General features: G+C 38.2%; 1 protein-coding gene across 4 annotated transcripts in view; it reads left to right on the top strand.

Moving 5' to 3' along the window:
• The window catches only part of FOXP2 (forkhead box P2), a 421646-nt gene that overhangs the window by 119943 nt on the left and 283013 nt on the right, over positions 1 to 18690 (top strand). For all 4 annotated transcript variants that reach the window (XM_054178909.1, XM_054178908.1, XM_054178907.1 and 1 more), the window contains exon 3: positions 11469 to 11552. The gene's annotated coding sequence lies outside the window, so the exon portion shown is untranslated. The remainder of the gene's footprint in view (positions 1 to 11468; positions 11553 to 18690) is intronic.

Raw genomic sequence — 18690 nt, 5'->3', positions numbered from 1 at the left:
CGTTCTCGTTCTGGTAAGCAGTACGTGCTTACTATGGTAGAGGCAAACACTGGATGGCTGGAAACTTACGCAGTCCCACATGCAACTGCACGCAACACCATTCTCGGTCTGGAGAGACAGATCCTGTGGAGACACGGAACTCCAGAGAGGATTGAGTCAGACAATGGAACTCACTTCAAGAACAACCTTGTAAAGAGCTGGGCAAAAGAGCACGGTATTGAGTGGATTTTCCATATTCCTTACTATGCACCAGCTGCAGGGAAGATTGAACGCTACAACGGTTTGTTGAAGACCACTCTCAAAGCCATGGGAGGTGGATCTTTGAAAAACTGGGAGAAACATTTAGCACAAGCAACCTGGCTGGTGAACAGTAGAGGTTCAGTGAACCGAGCTGGACCTGCACATTCTGATCTGCTACAGAAAGTAGAAGGTGATAGAGTTCCTGTTGTTAGGGAAAAGAATCTGTTAGGTAAAACTGTTTGGGTATTTTCGCCCTCAGGAGAGGCTAAACCTGTCCGAGGGGTGGTTTCAGCAGAAGGTCCGGGTCACACTTATTGGGTAATGCAAGAGAATGGTGAAATTCAGTGTATTCCACAAAGAGATTTAACTTTAGCTGAGAGAGTTTAATTTCAGAATGTTGTACAGCTACAGCGCGTCCAAAGGAAAGAGTCCCTGAGGAATCTACGGTGCACGAACCCTGAGAACCCTGAGAGCCCTGAGTCAACTGAGAGTCCCTGAGTCCCTGTTTCCCTTTTTCTTCGCTTCGTCTGCGGAGAGACAAACTGTTTTCCATTTTCTTGATTTTGGATTTTCTTGGACTTCTGAATCATCTACATCTGAGTATAGCCGGAATGGACGATGAACTTAACTTACGAACTGTAAATATTGTTCTGGATTGGATGGACAGTACGAACAGCCAATGAAATTGTTTAGAAAGGGGTGGACTGTGGTCGTTTGAGGCTGTGCCTTTAAGAACAAACACTGCTGGAACACACTGGCTAATGTTTTTGGTACTAGAACCAAAACGTTCTGATATTCTAAACGAATTTCATTGGTTGATAAACAAAAATTCAGCTTTAGATTGTGAAGCGGTTGGAAAATTTTTTCCTCAGTGCAGTTGGGTTTGGGAGTTGGGGAGTTTGGTGTTTCAGCCTGTTCTCCCTGCCTGCTTCTTCTGCGAACTGCTGGACTTGGCCTTCAGATAAGCAAACACTAATCCTGCATGGGCTTTTGAAGCTTGCTAACAACTCTTTTCCTTAGTAACTTGCCTTTCTCTCTCTCTAACCCCTTTTTGGGGAAAAAGGGAGGTAAGGGGGAGAGAGAGGGGGTTCCAAAGAGGGGATCCCTCCCTGAGGGAGGGATTTTTGTTGTGTTATTTGTCTTTGCTGTGTATTTCTGTGTATATATTGTAAATACCTGTATATATTGCGTTATATATAACCTGCTTTCCATATATGCTTGTAAATATATAGCTTTTGCTCTTCGACTGAGTTAGCTGTGGTTTCTCTTACTCTGTGGAGGAGGGAGAGCTAAGCCCTCTCTCAACCTACCACAAAGTGCCATGGCCACATGTTTCTGGAACACCTCTGGGGATGGGGACTCCACCACCTCTCTGGGCAGCCTGTTCACATCCATGGCCACTCTTGCAGCAAGTAAGTGTTTCCTGATAGCCAACCTAACCCTCCCCTGGCACCACTTAAGGCCATTTCAAGGGGTCAGCTTTATCCACGTTCCCCCAAAGACAGACATTCCCTCAATAGAGGGCAATGCCATGCTTTAGTTGTGCTAAGGGAAAATAGGACCTCCAGGGACCAGGACCAGCCTCCACTCTTCCTAAACAGCTCCTGCTCCACCACCACCATTTTTTCACCCATCCCAGAGCTGGGGGCAAGACCATCAGCCAGCCAAGATACCACACAGAAGAGCTCAGCCCCAGTAAGGAAGCCCAGCCAGCACCTGTGGGTGATACTGGAGTAGCCATCAATGTTCTTCCTAGCTAGCCGGGGGGCCACCAGGCCCCCCGGCCTTTGTTGTCACCACCACCATCACCCAGTGTGCACCATAGGCACTCACCAGCAATGAGAGGAGGATCCCTCAGCCCAGACGGGCTCAGCTTAGAGAGTCTGCTTTTCCTGGAGCAGATTATAAAGGGGTATGGGTGGGGAGGGCAAAGTGGCCACACCTGGGGTAGGAGGAGACTTCAACAGAGCCCAGGTGCTCTGGGATTCAAGGGGAAAAAGGGGTGGGTGGGGTGGACAAGGGGCAGACTGTGAAAACAGTGATACTGAGAAAGAATGGATATTAAAATAATATTCAAATATGAATTATTGACTTTTAGTGATTGCTAGATGCTTAGTATGGCTAGTTTCAGTATGTTCCACTACTCTGGGATATCAGATAATTTATTAACAAACACAAACACAATTTTGACAGGCCAATATTAAGTTCAATAAACAAAAAAACCCCACACAGCTTCTGCTAAGTAATTGTATAGCATTATCATCTCAGTAAACTCTTTTTTTGTTGTTTTTGTTTTGTATCTGTATGTGGAGGAGGGGGCTTGCTTCTGAGAGCAGGCTGTGTGAAGCCAGGACAATGCTACTCTGAAGATGAGCCAATGAGTTTAGCTACCAGGGTTGAACTCTCCTACAGCTAAACAGGAACAGTCCATGCCACAATGAACCCTGTGTTCCCTCCTGTGTGAATATGGAGTATGAGATGGGAACCCTTTGTTCTACAGGCACAAGTGCATGAGTTATAAAGATAAGTAAAGAGAAGAGAGAGTTCTTCCAGGAAAGCTGCACTAGTCTACCATGAGTAGATCTCTGGTCCTAGTACATGGACATCAGATCCAAATTTGAGTAGCAGGAGATCTCAAGAACTAATTGTATTGGAGGCTGAAGTAAGCATAACTGGGAATAAGTGGGAAAAGTACTCCTATAGAATCATAGCATCACTAAGGGTAGAAAAGACCTTTTATACCATTGAGTCCATTGGCTTGATTTACAAGAGACCAGGCCTGTTGGCAACAGATGGGAATCCCATAGGAGGAAAAGGGTTTTAGGAAGGGAGTGGGCAGGGCTCATTGATAGGGCTTTATACTGGACTTGAAGGGGGACAAAACCAGTCTCTGCAGACAGGAGACTGAGGGTGGTAAGCAAGAGTCAGAGGAGAAACCAGCAGCCCAACTGCAGTGCAGGTACAACAATGCATGCAGTATGGGTAACAAACAAGAGGAGCTGGAAGCCTTGGTGCAGCAGGAAAGCTATGATGTAGTTGCCATCACAGAAATGTGGTGGGATGACTCACACAACTGGAGTGCTATAATTGATGGCTACAGGTTCTTCAAGAGAAATGGGCCAGGGAGAAGGGGTGGAAAACTGGCCCTGTACATTAGGGCGGCTCTAGACACCATGGAACTAGAGATTAAGGATGATCAGGTTGAGTGCCTGTAGGTGAGAATTAGAGGGAAGGCCAACAAAGCTGACATCCTGCTTGAAGTCTGTTACAGACCACCCAACCAAAATGAAGAGGTTGATGAATTATTCTAAAAGCAGCTGGAGGCTGTTTCAAGATCACCAGACCTTTTTCTTATGGGTGACTTTGCCTGCCAGATATCTGCCGGGAACTTAACACAGCAGCAAGGAGGCAGTCTAGAAGGTTCTTAGAGTGTATGGAGGATAGCTTCTTATCCCAGCTGCTGTGTGAGCCTGTCAGGGGCGAGGCTTTGCTTGACCTACTCTTTGCAAATAGAGAAGGGCTGGTGGGAGATGTGGTGGTTGGAGGCTGTCTGGGGCCCAGTGACCATGAGGTAATTGAGTTTCCAATATGCAATCAAGCTAAGAGGGGCAGCAACAAAACCTCCACTCTGGACAGCGTACTTCAGACTACTTAAGGAACTAACTTGGAAAGCACTTTGGGAAAAAGCCCTTAAAAACAATAGGGTCCAGGGGGCTGGACCTACTTCAAGAAAGAAATCTTGAAGGCACAGGAACAGGCTGTGCCAATGTGCTAGAAGATGAGCCGCTGGGATAGGCAGCCAGCCTGGATGGGCAATGAGCTTCTGAGTGAATTAAGGGAAAAAAAGAGGGTGTATCATCTTTGGACAAAAGGGGAGGTGATCCAGGAAATGTTTAAGGATGTTGCTAGGTCACGTAGGGAAAAATTAGAGAGGCAAAAGCCCATTTAGAACTTAGACTGGCCACTGCTGTGAAGGACAATAAAAAATGTTTTTATAAATATATTAATGGCAGAAGGAGGGGCAAGGACAACCTCCATTCCTTATTGGACATGGAGGGGAATATAGTAACAAAAGATGAGGAAAAGGCAGAGGTACTTAATGCCTTCTTTGCCTCAATTTTCAATAACAGGATAGATTGTCTTCAGGACAACTGATCTGGTAGGTGGAGTCAGAGAGCAGTATAGTCCCCCTGTAATCTAGGAGGAAGCAGTTAGAGACCTGCTGAGCCACTTGGATCCCCACAAATCTATGGGACTGGATGGGATCTATCCTAGGGTGGTGAGAGCTGGCAGATGAGCTCAGCAAGCCTGAGCATACTTCTTAATCTCCCCTAGGTTCCACAGCTTGCTCTTGTTGCCCTCTTTTGCTTTTGGCACTTGACTTCTGTTACCACTTATTATGTTTTCATTTCTCAGCTTTGAACAGATATATTTCCCCTTTATTTTGTTAAATTCACTTGTGAAACAAAAAGTCTGTTTATTTTACTGAGAAGGTTTACCACATGCATCAGAAGCTGTCTGCCGCAATGGGTTTGAGATCGATTCTGTATGACATCTCTTTCGTAGAGAAGTTTCAGCCATTGTGATAATATTTGTGTTACAGAAACAATCACTGAGTATAACAGCTTAGATTTTTGTGATTTCTAGACATTTTAAACTTTATAGCTGGGATGCTGTAATGTACATTGCAGTATGTAGGAAAGACTTTTGAAGCACGTAATGTTGGAGATACGTAGATAATGGTAGGAGATTTTTACATTCTACCACTTTTCTTAATTTCACAGTTTAGGGTTACTAGTTTTCAGAACATAAGGACTAATTTTTCACAATATTACAGTATATAAACATCCTTAAAAATATCAGCAAAATGTCTACAGTTGTACAGGAGGTAAGTGGTGGTGGGTTACCTTTGGCCAGCCACTCATTTTCTGCCCCTCGTTGGGAGGACAGGGGAGAAAAAGCAGGACAAAAAAGAAAGCTCATGAGTTAAAATATAAGACAGACAGATTCATTACCACTTACTGTGTCTGGAAAAACAGACCTGGCCTAGGAGGGGGCAGGGGGCAGAAAGTGTGGCTAATTAGTGAGAAATTAAGAAAATTAAGGTATCACCTTCTTCTGGAAGCACCTCCTCACCTTCTTCACTGACCTCGGTGTTTGCAGGGCTGTTTTCTCACACTTTTCCCCACTCCTGCTTGGCTTGTGTGGTGGTTTTGCCTTTTCCTAAATCTCTGCTCCCAAGACACCACCCTGCAGGGTTGGTCAATTGGAGCTAGCTGGAACCAGCTGTGTAATGGATGTGACATCCTTGGCCTTTCCTCACAGAGGTCGCCCCACAGCCCCTGCTGCCAGCACTATGGGCATCCTGTACAGTAAACAGTCTGTCATACTCTTGTGAGAGAAAGAGTTTTTTGTGACTGAAAGCTAAAAAAAAATGACCCAATGTGAGCAACGTGGCACATTTTTCTGGGGTTTTGGGTGAAGTGAGAAATCAAGATCATAGAATGGTTTGAGTTGGAAGGGACCTTAAAGATCAGCTAGTTCCCACTCTCATGCCATGGGCATAGACACCTCCCACTAGGCCAGGTGGCTCAAAGCTTCATCCACCCCAGTCTTAAACACTTCCAGGGATAAGGTATCCACAAATTCTCTGAGCATCCCATTCCAGTGTCTCACCACCACTTCCTCCTAATGTCTAATCTAAATCTGCCCTGCTTTAAAACCACTGCCCCTTGTCCTATCAGCACATACCCCTGTAGACAGTCCCTCTCCAGCTTTCTGTAGGCCTCCTTCAGGTATTGGAAGGCTGTTCTATGGTCCCTCCAAAGACGCCTTTTCTCCCAGTCAAACAGACCAAACTTGCTCAGCCTGGAGGAGAGGTACTCCAGTCTTCTATCATCGTTGTGCCTCTCCTCATGACCCTGATACATGTGACTAGCAGGACTAGATTAGCTGCTAATACCAGTGACTTCAGTTATAATTACTACCAACATGAGCATTTATGCTGGTTTTGAACTGAAAGTTGGAAAAAACCCCTTGTTTTTTAAGTATTCTTTTTTCTTAACTGAAAAACCTATTTTGTTGATGAGTTATGAAGTATTATCAAGGTTCTCTGTTTCTTAGCTGCCTTCAAGGATTGGTTCAGAACATGGGTTATATTTATAGCCTCTGTCTTTTCTCAATGGTGTGTTCCTTGGCCATTGCTGAAAAGGAGTCTCTGGCCTGTTTAGCATGAACGATTGCTAACTTCCAGATAGATCTGATAATCAAAAGCAGTCATTATCTGTATTTTTCTTTTTGAAACAAAACAAGGCAAAACCTGAGTCTTTCAGCTTACCTAGTAATCTGAAGTGTGGTCCATATGAAAATATAACATTACTGAAGACTGTACACTTGCCTCTGCAAAGTGGCAGAATAGCTTGAGTGCTGGGAGTTCAGCAATGGATGATGGAAGTTCATCTGGCTGATGTCCGTAGTGACCCAGTCTAAATTCAGGTGCTTCTTTATGCAGTTTGTACTACAAAACCTTCTGGTGTGAGTGAATGAATCTGTGATATCATCATAGCAGAATGGTAAGGTGCTCTATAAATTTCTGTGTTACTGATCTATAAATCTATACATATGTCTCCTTACACCATATATATGCTTTTACAAGATAATGCTTTTTAAAGTTGTGACTTCTACATTCTCATCTGATATATTCTTTCCCTTCTAATCATACCACATGAGAAAACGGGAGAAACAAATTATAACCCTGGCATTGCAGATCAAGATTCTTAGGACTAGTTAATTGTTTTATTTTTTATTTATGGTTTTGCCTTCCATTGCTGTAGACTAGTGCTGTTTATTAAGATAAAAAAGTACTAACAAGTGGAAAGTTGTTCTTTGAGCTGTCTTACAATACATTACACAATTTCAGAAGAGATACAGATATGCATGAAGATATAGTAAGGCATGGTATCTGGGCCCGTTGGATAATTTGTTTAGGAATCTCCATGAATATCATTGATATCATGCATACTTGTAAGATTACTGTCAACACAGGTTATCTATCATGTAAGGGCAAGTCAAGCAAGTTAGACCTGCCTCAGGGTGGCTTAGTCTGTTTACCAAACTATTCAGACAATGCTGCTGTGGAGGTTTCCAAGAAGTCTGAGGAGGGGTGATTTGCCTTTGTCCCAGGCTTCCTATTTATTTGCATTATCTCTGTTTTCTCCAGTGTGCCAAGGCTAAGTACATGCAATCAATGTCCTAGTCATATTTAGGATAAGCAAGACCAACCCCTTGCCCCAAGCCCTCCACCTTTGGGAGGAGTTACATGTAGCTTGCACATCAGTTACACAGTGAATGGGACATACCAGAAGTAGATGACATATTTAGTCCCTGCCATACTTTCCCCCCTGCCTTTTCTTTGTGTGTGGTTTGTTGTTTTTTTTTCAACAGTCAGTTTCCAAGGCATGAAACACTTCAATGCTTTTCCACAAATTTTGTTATTTTCCTTGACCAATTTCTTCACATAGTTGCATGTTGTCTTGGTTGAGTATAGAGATTTTGATCAGCAAATTCCATGTTGCGAAAATTCAAGATCTGTTCTAATGGTATAGAACATAATGTGAAATATATGGAGGCATTTATTTAAAATTTTGGGCAAGATATAGTTAGGGCAGGTTGACAGCTCAAGAAACATTCAGGAATTCATTATTTTCTCTGTGGCTGGTGGAAAAAAAAGGCTATTCTCTCACTAGCACAGTACTTCTGTTTGGACTCACTGGTAACGTTACAGTATATATCTGTCTTCATTTATCTAAGTAGTAATGTAGAATAGCATGTAAAAATTAGCTAATGAGATCACAGTAGTATGAAGGTCTTTTCATAGGCTCATTTAACTTTAGAACGATTATAAAACATAGCTACTAATTTATTTTGCATGTTCTTGTTAATTATAATGGCATTCAGTAGTGCTCATTTGGTTATGAGCTTCTGAGTGTTTCTCTGTCACTGAAAATTGCTATCTCAATACTTGGATTCAGGAAGGAGTTTAGCTCTTTTTTTAATGTATTTGCAGTTCTGCAGTTTAAACAATATTCTTTAAGAATGCCTGTTTGTGGTGTAGATTAATGTCCTGAAGTAGTTTAAATACAACAAAAAGTACATAGTCTGTTAAGTAACTTTAAACATTTTTATTTCATATGTTTAGAAGATACATGTTTACTTTGTGTGAATTTCATATCTTCAGATAAAATTCAGGATATCTCATTGACATAACTCAATTTCAGACTTATTTAGAAGTCCTATTGTGAGTCAAGACTTGTTTTGTCTTTAATCTTAGCGAGGGCTATACAATGAAGAGGTGGAAGCTATGGATACCAGTGATGCATATACCTTTAAAATAATAGTCCATCTTGCTTTGCTGAAGTTAGTTATGTCTTTGGCCGAGCCTGATTCAAAAAACCAAGTATATCTAGAGATCCCTTATATAGGTGTCCCTCAACCATGTTCTAAATTACTCCTGAATGTTTTGGCGAGAAGTGCTTCATTTGAGTGTTTTATACAAATACCTGGTTAAAGGAGGGCTGCAGAGTTTGAGCTGGTTTTGCTATAGAAAAATGTGAACAATTAGGTTGTATGTGAAATTAAACTGCCAGAATTCTTGAATTTTCATCCACTACAACTGTATTTAAAGAGGAAATTCTGTCAGTGTGCTTCTAAGGCTTTGATTGGCAAGTTTTGTGAATTTGATTATGAACTTTTAAGATCCGGATCAAACCCAGGTGGAATTGTTAGATATTGAAGAAAAACAACAACGACAACCACCAAATCTCTGTAGCACTGTCAGTATGGGATAGGTAAGCAGTGACATTAAAGATATACCTGCTATGGTCCAGGAGATCAAAGGTCCTGGCTCAGCTGGAGGGAAGGTAGAGAAATGCTACTGTTAAACTGAAATAACTGGAATGTTGCAGGTCCAGATTTTAGAGTGCGAGCAAACCCCAAAATGAATCAATATTGGTTTCAAAAATAACATTTTTAAGAGACAGTTGCCTTTGTCAGATAAACCACACGAGAATGTAGCATAAATGAAACATAGCTCAAAAGATTAAGCTTCTAAAGGTGAAGATTTGTAGTGTTAAAAAAGAGTTGATAGGTAAGGCCTGCCATTTGTCTGTGACCTATTTGTCACATCTACTATGTGCATTCCTGCCCACTTTATATATTCTTTATTGATATCTTAAAAATGGTAGAATTCCTGATAATTCAAAAAGAATAAAGATAAAATTTTAATAATGAAGACTAATATGTGTTTCTCATATTTATAATGATTATGATGAAATGTTATAATTGTGAATTTCTTCTAAGAATGCTGTATCTCACCATTATAGGTCACGTTTTGATGTAAGATTTCATGTATCATAACTATCTTGGCTTATTTTCAGAGCTGAAGCAAAATCTTTTTAATACTATCCAAGCCAAGAAAATTGATTTTTTTTATTCTTTTTTGGCACAAATGAATACAGGAAAAAAAGAGAAGTACAGAATATTTGTTTGAGAAGTACATACTAGCATCTGGCAACAAACACCTATTGTTGAAGATATAACCATTAGGTGTATTTCTATCTAAATTTCAGGTGCACAAGAAACTTCAGAGACTTAGAGGTACTGCTACACCTGCAGTCTTTCAAAGGAAAATAGAATAGCAAGGGGAATTATTCTCTCTCAATTTGTTGGACATATCCATTCTAGATCTAGGTCACCACATGACCATCAAGCAAAGTTTTATTGACACATATTTTACTTTCCAACAACTTTTAAGAAACTGCCACCCGCCTTCACCTCCTCATATTTGCCTTAGGATCCTTACCTGGTTTTAACATTTTATTCCTTTTTTTCTCTTTGTATTAACAGCTCATAAGATTTTCCTCTCATTTCCCAGTGCTGTCCTACTGTGCAGAGGTTTCATGTAGTGTTTATTCCTCCAGCCTGTCATTCTTTGCTCTTCCTTCTTCACTTGCTGTACTACAGAGGCTGCCAGGTAGCTTTCAGTTTTCTAGGAACTTCGACCTTCCCAGCAGGTTTTGTTACACTCTACAAACAAAGGAAGAAGTTAGAACTGCAGCTCTTTTAAATGTCCAAACATCTTGTAACAAAGTGTGTTTTACTAATGCCAGTTGGAACACAGATTTTTAATATTTTTTTAAACTGTGGGAAAGCAGTCTTTTCTGTATAAAACTGTACATTCATTTTACTTTTTAGTCTGCTGTCTGACCTTGTCAGCAAGGGAGAATTGCCAAGAGGCACCATTGAGAGGCTGGTAGGATCAACTTCAGAAGTAGCAGAGTTTCAGGCATTAAGGCTGTGTCTATATTAATAAATTAAAGAAAGCTTGGAAGTATTTCCATATCTCTGCCACAGTCTCGGTCTTTGCAAGCCAGCACTGTTCCAGAAAATTCCCAGATCCTTGTTTGACTACCTCTGTTAGGTTTGCATGCAGCCCCTCTGTTTCAGAGCATATGTGAGTGTATTAGCAGAGATGTAGGATTATCTGTGCCAGCTGATTTCAGCAGAGAGAAATGTGCTCAGGCATAGATGTAATCTAAATATACTTTCTATGGACCTCCATGATCTTTCTTTGTTCAGCCTTCTCTCTTCAGTGTAATCTTGAAGTCTCAGCTCCAGAGATCTTTTTCTTTTTTCTTTTTACTTGTCCTTTTGTCCTTCCTAAAATGTATAGAAATTTACATTTCATTGACATGCTGTCTCCCAGCTTCTATTGCTTCCTTCAGATGACCCTGTGAAATTACTGGTAGTGATACTGTGTCAGTTCCATCTGCCATAAACTACTTCAGGGAAGCCTCCCACTTCTATGCCTTTAGATACTTTTCAATAATAAAAATGGAATTAAAAAAAAAAAAAAGGTAAGACTAGATTTTGAGAGATGCCTCAAAGATATGTCCCTGTACTACAAGGCAGAAACTTGATGAACAATTACATGTCTTTGTGGACTACATTTAAGCTGATGGCTTGTAAAGAGAATCTTTATCTTTCAACTTGCTTAGTCTTTCAATCATAATGTTTGTTAAAATAGGAGAATTTAAAATTATGACTCTTTCCTTTTTGTTTCAAAATACTTATGAATCAGTTTATGCATGTCAGGAACTAATAAGGGGGTGTGATAAAGCCAAATTCTATTGTTTTTAATATCTAAATGTAAAAACTCTTTGTCTTGTCAGGATGGTGGTACTGGAATTGACTGTGGACATCACTTCAGTTCGAGGCTGAAGTTAAAAGGTCTTTTTGAAGCTTAGAAGAAGCAGGTGAGTACTACTCAAGCATCTTTGACTACTATTTGTTGCGACGTTCTGTTGCTTGGGAATTGCTACACTTGCTTACCAGCCTATATTCAAATAGCTGATCTCTACTTCCTCTGATTCACTGAGACTAGATAGCAGAGATTATTTAAGTCACATTAGAGATTCCCTATATGCTTGTTCAGTGCCTGCCATGAAAATAAGTGAAGGCATGGTTCTGTCACCAAGGTCTCTGAACTCTAGAATTAGTATTACAGTGTAGTTTTATTATATAAGCTGCATTAGGAGAATAATAATTAAGCTAATTTGGTGACAAAATTCCTTTAAACTATCTTTGTATAAATATTTTCTGTGATTGATAAGTTAAAATTTTAAAAGACAATGCCAAAGAGTAATGAATCCCTGAATTTGGACTTTCTAGTTTTGTGAAAGAAGAAGGATGTGTATTTCACTGGTAACCAGGAATATTCAATGATGTCAAGGACCATGAGTTCAAATCTTGTTTGAACTGCTTTGTGTGTTAACAGCCTGAACCTGCCTGTGGATAAACACTGTTAGTGGGTATAGTACCACTCTGGGACTTGGTATGCCTACACTGAATACCTTGCTTTGCTTCAGAGCTTAACATCTATCTCAAACAAGTCATGTACAACTGGATATGAGGGGTTTTTACCTTAGGTCTAGAGAGGGACATTCTGAAGAAATTAGTGTACAATGAGATCTTAGCAAACCACTCATATCTATTTCACATTTTTTATACTTGCTTTTGCAACAAAGAATTAGTCCACATTTTGAGTGTTGAAATTGTTCACATTTTGCTTTTCCTACAGGAGTAGAAAATTCTGTAAGAATACTTCCATAATTTTTTCCAATTCAAAATTTTAGGAAATATTTTAACATATAAATTGCAAAATATGCTCAACTGGTTCCTGATATTAAGTCTTATAGATGCAGATTTCAGCAGGGTATAACTCACTCACCATAATAGGAGCCAGACCCAACTGTTTCCAAATGATGCCATTCACTGTTAAGGTATTATGAAATATTCAAATATACCTATACACTCAATAATATTGATGTATTCATCTTCATGAATTGATTGCTCAGAAAGAAAAGAATTATATCTCAAGAGTGAGATGGTGAGAGAAATTGCTGCTGAAACTGTGTTTATGACACATTTTCTAAAGTTACACCCTCTGGGAGGAAGCACAGACCAGTTTAACCTAATTCAAAGCAATGTAAAATCAGACCATCCTGGTATGTGTTTCACTGCAACTGTCTTTACCTACTGGGTAATAAGAAAGGAAAATTCCTTTCTTCCTATTTATCTGCACCTTCTACAAAGAACTTGAGGTACTAGCCTAAAGGGTACAGTATTAACATGGTGAAACCATAAAAAGAAAAAAAAGATGAAGTCTTAGCTTCAGCAATGCTATAAATCAAAGGATATATAGCACTATACAGGGAAACTGTAGATGTTACTGGCAACGTTTATGTATGGATGTTGCAAAACATTGTTTCTTCTTATATTACCCCAATACAGAAAATAGTAAAAAAGGTCAGATTCTTTGCTTTCTAGGTAGCAATGAAACTATGACTGGATTTTAATAATGTATTTATATACATGTCTGAACAGTGTAACTTATCAGTAGTATTTCTTTGTAGTGTCAATATTTTGGAGAACTGTTTGGTTTGATAGAAACTGTGGTAACTCAAATCTGGTGAGCCAGCAAGACATTTTTATTTTTTTTTAGAGGTTTGGTTTGGTTTTGTTTTCTGGAAATTTACTACATTCTGCACCAAATAATGTCAGAAATGCACTAATACTGACTTGTGCAGCTATAACAGTTTGGCAGTATCATTCTATTGAATTTCAGTATGTCTGGAACTTAAGTCATATGGAGGAAAGCAACTATTATCCTGTTTCCTACATTATTTTCTTCCATAACCCTAATTTAAATACTATCTATAAAAGTGCTTTCTGTAAAGAAAGCCAAAATCTCTTTGGACTTTTTAGCATTTGCAGTATATGAAAGTAGAGAGGGAACGGATTTGTAGTCCACGAGGAAATGCTAGTAAATTCTGAATGTTAGTTCTTCAGTATGTGATTTAGAGTTGGTAGACTTTTATTGTAGGACACACTGTCTGTGCACTGATTGAAAACTTAGATTTAGTCATAAAGGTAGTGATAGAAATATTTTTTTAAATTGCATTCATTATTACATTTTTAATTAACAGAGAAAAATTTGGTTGCTTTCAATAGATGTGAATGTAGAATGATGGACTTTGTCCTCAGTCTGGTTTCCACCAGCAAGAATCTGAAGCATAAACAGCACTTTGTATTTTAATGGAATTGTATTAATACAGAGACACTATTCATTGCAGAATTTTGAATTATCTTTCTAGGGTGATAGTGAGGAGCTGTAAATTACTGACTTGGGGGAACGTGAAGGCAACTTCTGTCAAAAAGTAGTTTACATTGATAGAATTGAATTTGTGGTCTGGAACTTTGAGGTAGAAAATTCACACTATGATATACAAACTATGGATTTAAACTGGCCTGCTTTTCAATTCAGATGAGCAGTAAGTATAGTCTTAATGGTCTGATTTCCTGGGAAGAGCACTACTACAATAATCTACTTTTTACTGCCCATATTTAAACTTACATCTCTTACTACAGACTGTTTTGGAAGACATTTTCTTGGCATCTAGGATACCCACTATTTGTTGGAAGTAGTCCTTTATGATACTGTCTTCAGTAATTAGTTATTGCTCAAACACACCCATTGTTTTAATGAAAAGCTAGTTGAAATCTGATGGTTTTTCAAGTAGTAGTATGCAATGAAGAGAGTGTGTGCAAATTAATTTTGTGATTCTTTTTTTCTATGTGACTTGAATGAGAGAGGTAAGAACTCTTGCTTTTTAACTGCACTGAATACAGGTTTCTAAATGTGGCCTGCTTGAGAACAGAGGACCATTACTGCAGTTGTCATGTAAAATAAAGTTGGAGTCTGAAGCTCCTTTTTAGCTGTCAGCTTTATTAAGGAGCTACTGGTGTGTTGAGCTAGGCACACGCATTATATAAGCAGTGTATAGCAGTGTCTAGGGAGAATTTTCTCTCTCTTCACTGCTGCTTTATTAGGTCTTGCTCACTCATTCACTGTTGCCCTGTCTTACTCCAGTTTACTGGCTGCAGCTCACAGCACAGTAGATCTAATGTAGATTGACGCCTTTGCCAGAGGACTGATTGAAACTTGTGTCTCATAGTTACTAATGCTCAGTCAACCATTTTATTGAAGATAAGGTAAATAAAATAGATTGCCATATGAGAATTCTCTGAAATCAAATGGAGTAATTTGACAAGTTTAAGCCCATGAAAAACCCAAAGCATTGAAACGGATAAGAATATTCTTCATGCACCAATATACTAGGGAAAGGTGTCTGCTGGACTGATTTTAAACTGTTAATGACTTTATACCAAGACTATAATTGTTGAAAATATTGTCATCATTTCCAACAGAATTTCCATTGGTGTTTAAATTGTACTTCTCTCAAACAGAGGCTTGTTTGTTTGGTTGGTTTTGTTTAATGAATATACTGATTTTATTTTCTTACTGCTTCTAATACTTTAAGATAACTAGTCTCTTAAAATTTAATATTTTTAAATAATAGAATTTAAATAAAGGCGAGTTTATTATTTGAGAAAATAATTCTGTGAAATAAGGCAGAAGAGATTGTTGCTTTTATAGGTCTATAATAGCATTTTGCAAGTAAAGTCGTTAAAATAAAAAGTATGTGTGGAAGTATATGAAAAATTATGAACTGCTTGAACTGTTGCCGCAGGCTGTTCAGAATAGTGGTCAACAAACCCCAAATATTCTTCACAACACTTCTGTTTCATAAAGAATTGCTGTAGATAGCAGTATAATGTGCTGTGGGTTTTTTTGGTGTTTTTTTTTTTTTTTTTTAATAAGATGTAATAAGGATCTTAAGAAGATACAGATAATGTATACTACTTACTCATATCTGGATAACAATGAGTTTTTCTCATTTTAGTCACCCTGGTGGGTTCCTTCTTAATAGGTGGACCACTTCTTCAAGACAGCAAGACGCCTGTGTTTTAGTTTAGTAAAATAAATTATGTTAAACTCAGAGTTAATAAAGAAAATATAAAGTCAAATAGAAAAGAGGTTTAAATAACAAATGCATTAATTTCACCCTGTCTTTTGTTAAACAAAATATTTTTATTCAGTGTTTTAGATATCAATTTTATTTTTTAAAGTTAAGAAATCTATTACAACAGATTGTGCTGTTGTTACTTAACGATGAGTTGCTCATGAGATTTCATGAATATTGGGTTTGAAATAAATTATGAATGAGCTCTTTGAAAATTACTTGCAGGAGTGAGTTGACAGACTGGAAAAACATAGTAAAAATGGATTTCCAGATTAACTGTTAGCCAGAATACACAGCTAGATGTGCTGATATGCACAGTGTCAGGGCCAATGCTGGTCAAATCATATTTCCAATATGATTTGGATAAATCTAAGAAATGTGAATGATAGTCTCAGTTTTTCTCATCCTGGTTATATTTTTAACAGGGAAAAATTACACTTTCGTGTTTATACTGCAGAGCACTGGCACCAGCTGTGCTCTGGAGAGGTCTTCTCTCTTTTCGGTTGTTGCCATACTGATGACTGTAGTGTGTCTGGCCAAACTCTTAATGCTCTCAGTTCCAGACTTAAAATTTCAAGACTTAAAAAGCAAAACACAATGAGTGTGATGCCAGCAACACCCTCCTGAAGGAATTCTCATTCATTCTGTGGTGCTCTTTCTTGAATGCAACAGGATAAAAAGGGTCATCAACAGCTTTGTCTTTCTCTGGGAGAGACTAGAGAAAGAATTCTGTCACAAATCCATATTTTAGCCTTTTTGTTTTCCTTTTTTGCTTTCTAAGAATTTCATAGAAAGTGTTTTTTGCAGGAGGCAACAAAGAACATGAGTTTATTTACATACATAAAATTGCCTTCTTTTTCTCCCTAGTATGAGGTCTAGGACAAAGAATCACTGCTCATTTCTGTGTTGTGAAGTCTTTTCTCTTTCATAAGCCTTTCTAGTTAAATTGGAAAGCCATTAAGCATTACCACAGTTTTTGGAAGAAAATACTGAGACCAATGAGGGCTCCAACATTGATTGATTTAGACAGAATAAAAGCTATTTTTATCAAGAGAAAAAGAAAACCCCAACAGTAGTTTTCTTTGGATTTCTGTAAAACTCAAGGAAACCAACTATGTTTTCCTTTGTATTTCAGAATGACTTATTTATGCTGGGTTTTTGTTTTTGGTTAGTTGGTTGGTTTGTTTTCAGCATATCTGCTTATCTGAAGTAATTCTGAACAACTGAATTTCATGTTAAATCCCTTATTTAAGAAAATTTAAAAAAAGAAAATAAAGGTAGGCAACAAAACAAGCCAGTCATAGAAGTAACCATATATGGAAAAAATACCAGCAGATCTAATTCCTGAAAATAAATGGGATCTTAAAAATTGAATAGATATTCATTTGATTGCTTTGAGAGTTAAGTTCTTTATAAAACTGATTTTAAATCAGTTTTTTATTTGTAAGTGGTACTTGCTAGCTGTCTTGAGGAGTGATTTCTTCTCTCCTCTGGAAAGTGCATTATGGAATCTAGCAAAGAGAAAGGTAGTTTTTTTGTGGGTACTGTCCTCTAGTAACTGAACAAAGATCACTGTTTCTTAGGAACTGGGCCTCAGAATTTTCAATGTAGTCTGTTTTCTGTTTGCTGTAAGATGTATTTTCTTTACATAATGTAAATACAGTCCTCTATTTTGATGATTTAATGAAGAACTGAAACAACAACACATAAGAAATTTCTACTCAACCCAGTCAAAAATATTTTACTTTAGTTTTAAGAAGATGGGTGCATTATTCCTCAAATTTGATTGTTACTACTTGTTTAAAAATATTATTTCAGGAATTTGTACTCTTTGCATCATCATCCTTTCAGACCTTCTAAATGGAAGTCTGGCCTCAGACCAGTTTCTCTGTGCTGGAGAAGTGCACTAAATGAATGAAAGATTTATTATTTATTTCATTTTAATGAATAAGGAAGATATTTTGAACTGGATTGATGAAATTAAACACTTCGAGGTGTCTCTTATGGCAGAATCATTTTGCATTTGCCTTTTTGAGCAGTAGCATCATAAGGAATGTGGGGGGGAATCATGCCCATTTATAAATCTTTCTTGACTTCAGAAGTGCTAGACTCATTGTCAATAATCCTTTTAATAAATAAAGCACAACATTATTTAATGAACATGTGCTGCAGTTCTAGGTATTTGCGTTCTTTAAGAAATTAATTGTTGCCTCTATACCAGAACTTGTGTTTGCTTTCTTCTTTCTGTTCCTCAACCTGTCATTTTCAAAAAGTGAAATGAAAATGAGTGTGGAAAGGATCCCAGGCTGATGCAGTGGAAGAGTTTAATCCATGCTACATAAGTTTGCAAGAGGTTTACTTAGGAGTGTTTGTATGTTCATATGGGGAAGGAGGGAGAGGGCAGGAGCATCCTTTACTGCTGCAGCTGTTTGCTAAGTGAGCATATGTTGAAGCCCTTAAGCCTCCACAGAACATCTTTTCACAGGTCAGTGCTTAAATCACATGCATAATACTCTGGTAAAATAAGTTGATCTGAGTACTTGTTTATTTGCTTTTCTGAGGGAAGTTGTTCTGCTGTGAAAGTCCGGAGGTTATTTCCATTGGAATGGAATGGAATACTCTAGTTAGTTTGTAGTAAAGTAACTTTTTTTTTTCACTTTTTTTTTTTTTTCCTTTCTCTTCTAAAATTTTGCATGTTGATCTCTTAGAAAAATAAGTATTTGCTCTTTATCTTGAAGATTTGCTGGGCGCTGTACTTTTGGACTGTATGAAAAGTGAAAATCTGAGGAAGTAAGTTTTAAATCAGCAAGCCAGAAATATTTTAGTTCAAGGTATTTTACATTTATTTGATTCATTAGGCCTGTAAAAGCTATATGTTGGACCGATTGAATGTGTTTGATAGGACAGTGTTTTGAAGTTGATACGTTATGAACCTGAGTACTTGAAACTCCAATAGTTAAAAGATCCC

The sequence above is a fragment of the Dryobates pubescens genome, chromosome Z, assembly GCF_014839835.1.
Source record: "Dryobates pubescens isolate bDryPub1 chromosome Z, bDryPub1.pri, whole genome shotgun sequence".
NCBI lineage: Eukaryota > Metazoa > Chordata > Aves > Piciformes > Picidae > Dryobates > Dryobates pubescens.
The sequence above is the reverse complement of the archived record's forward strand: the minus strand, read 5'-3'. Positions and strand labels throughout refer to the sequence as shown.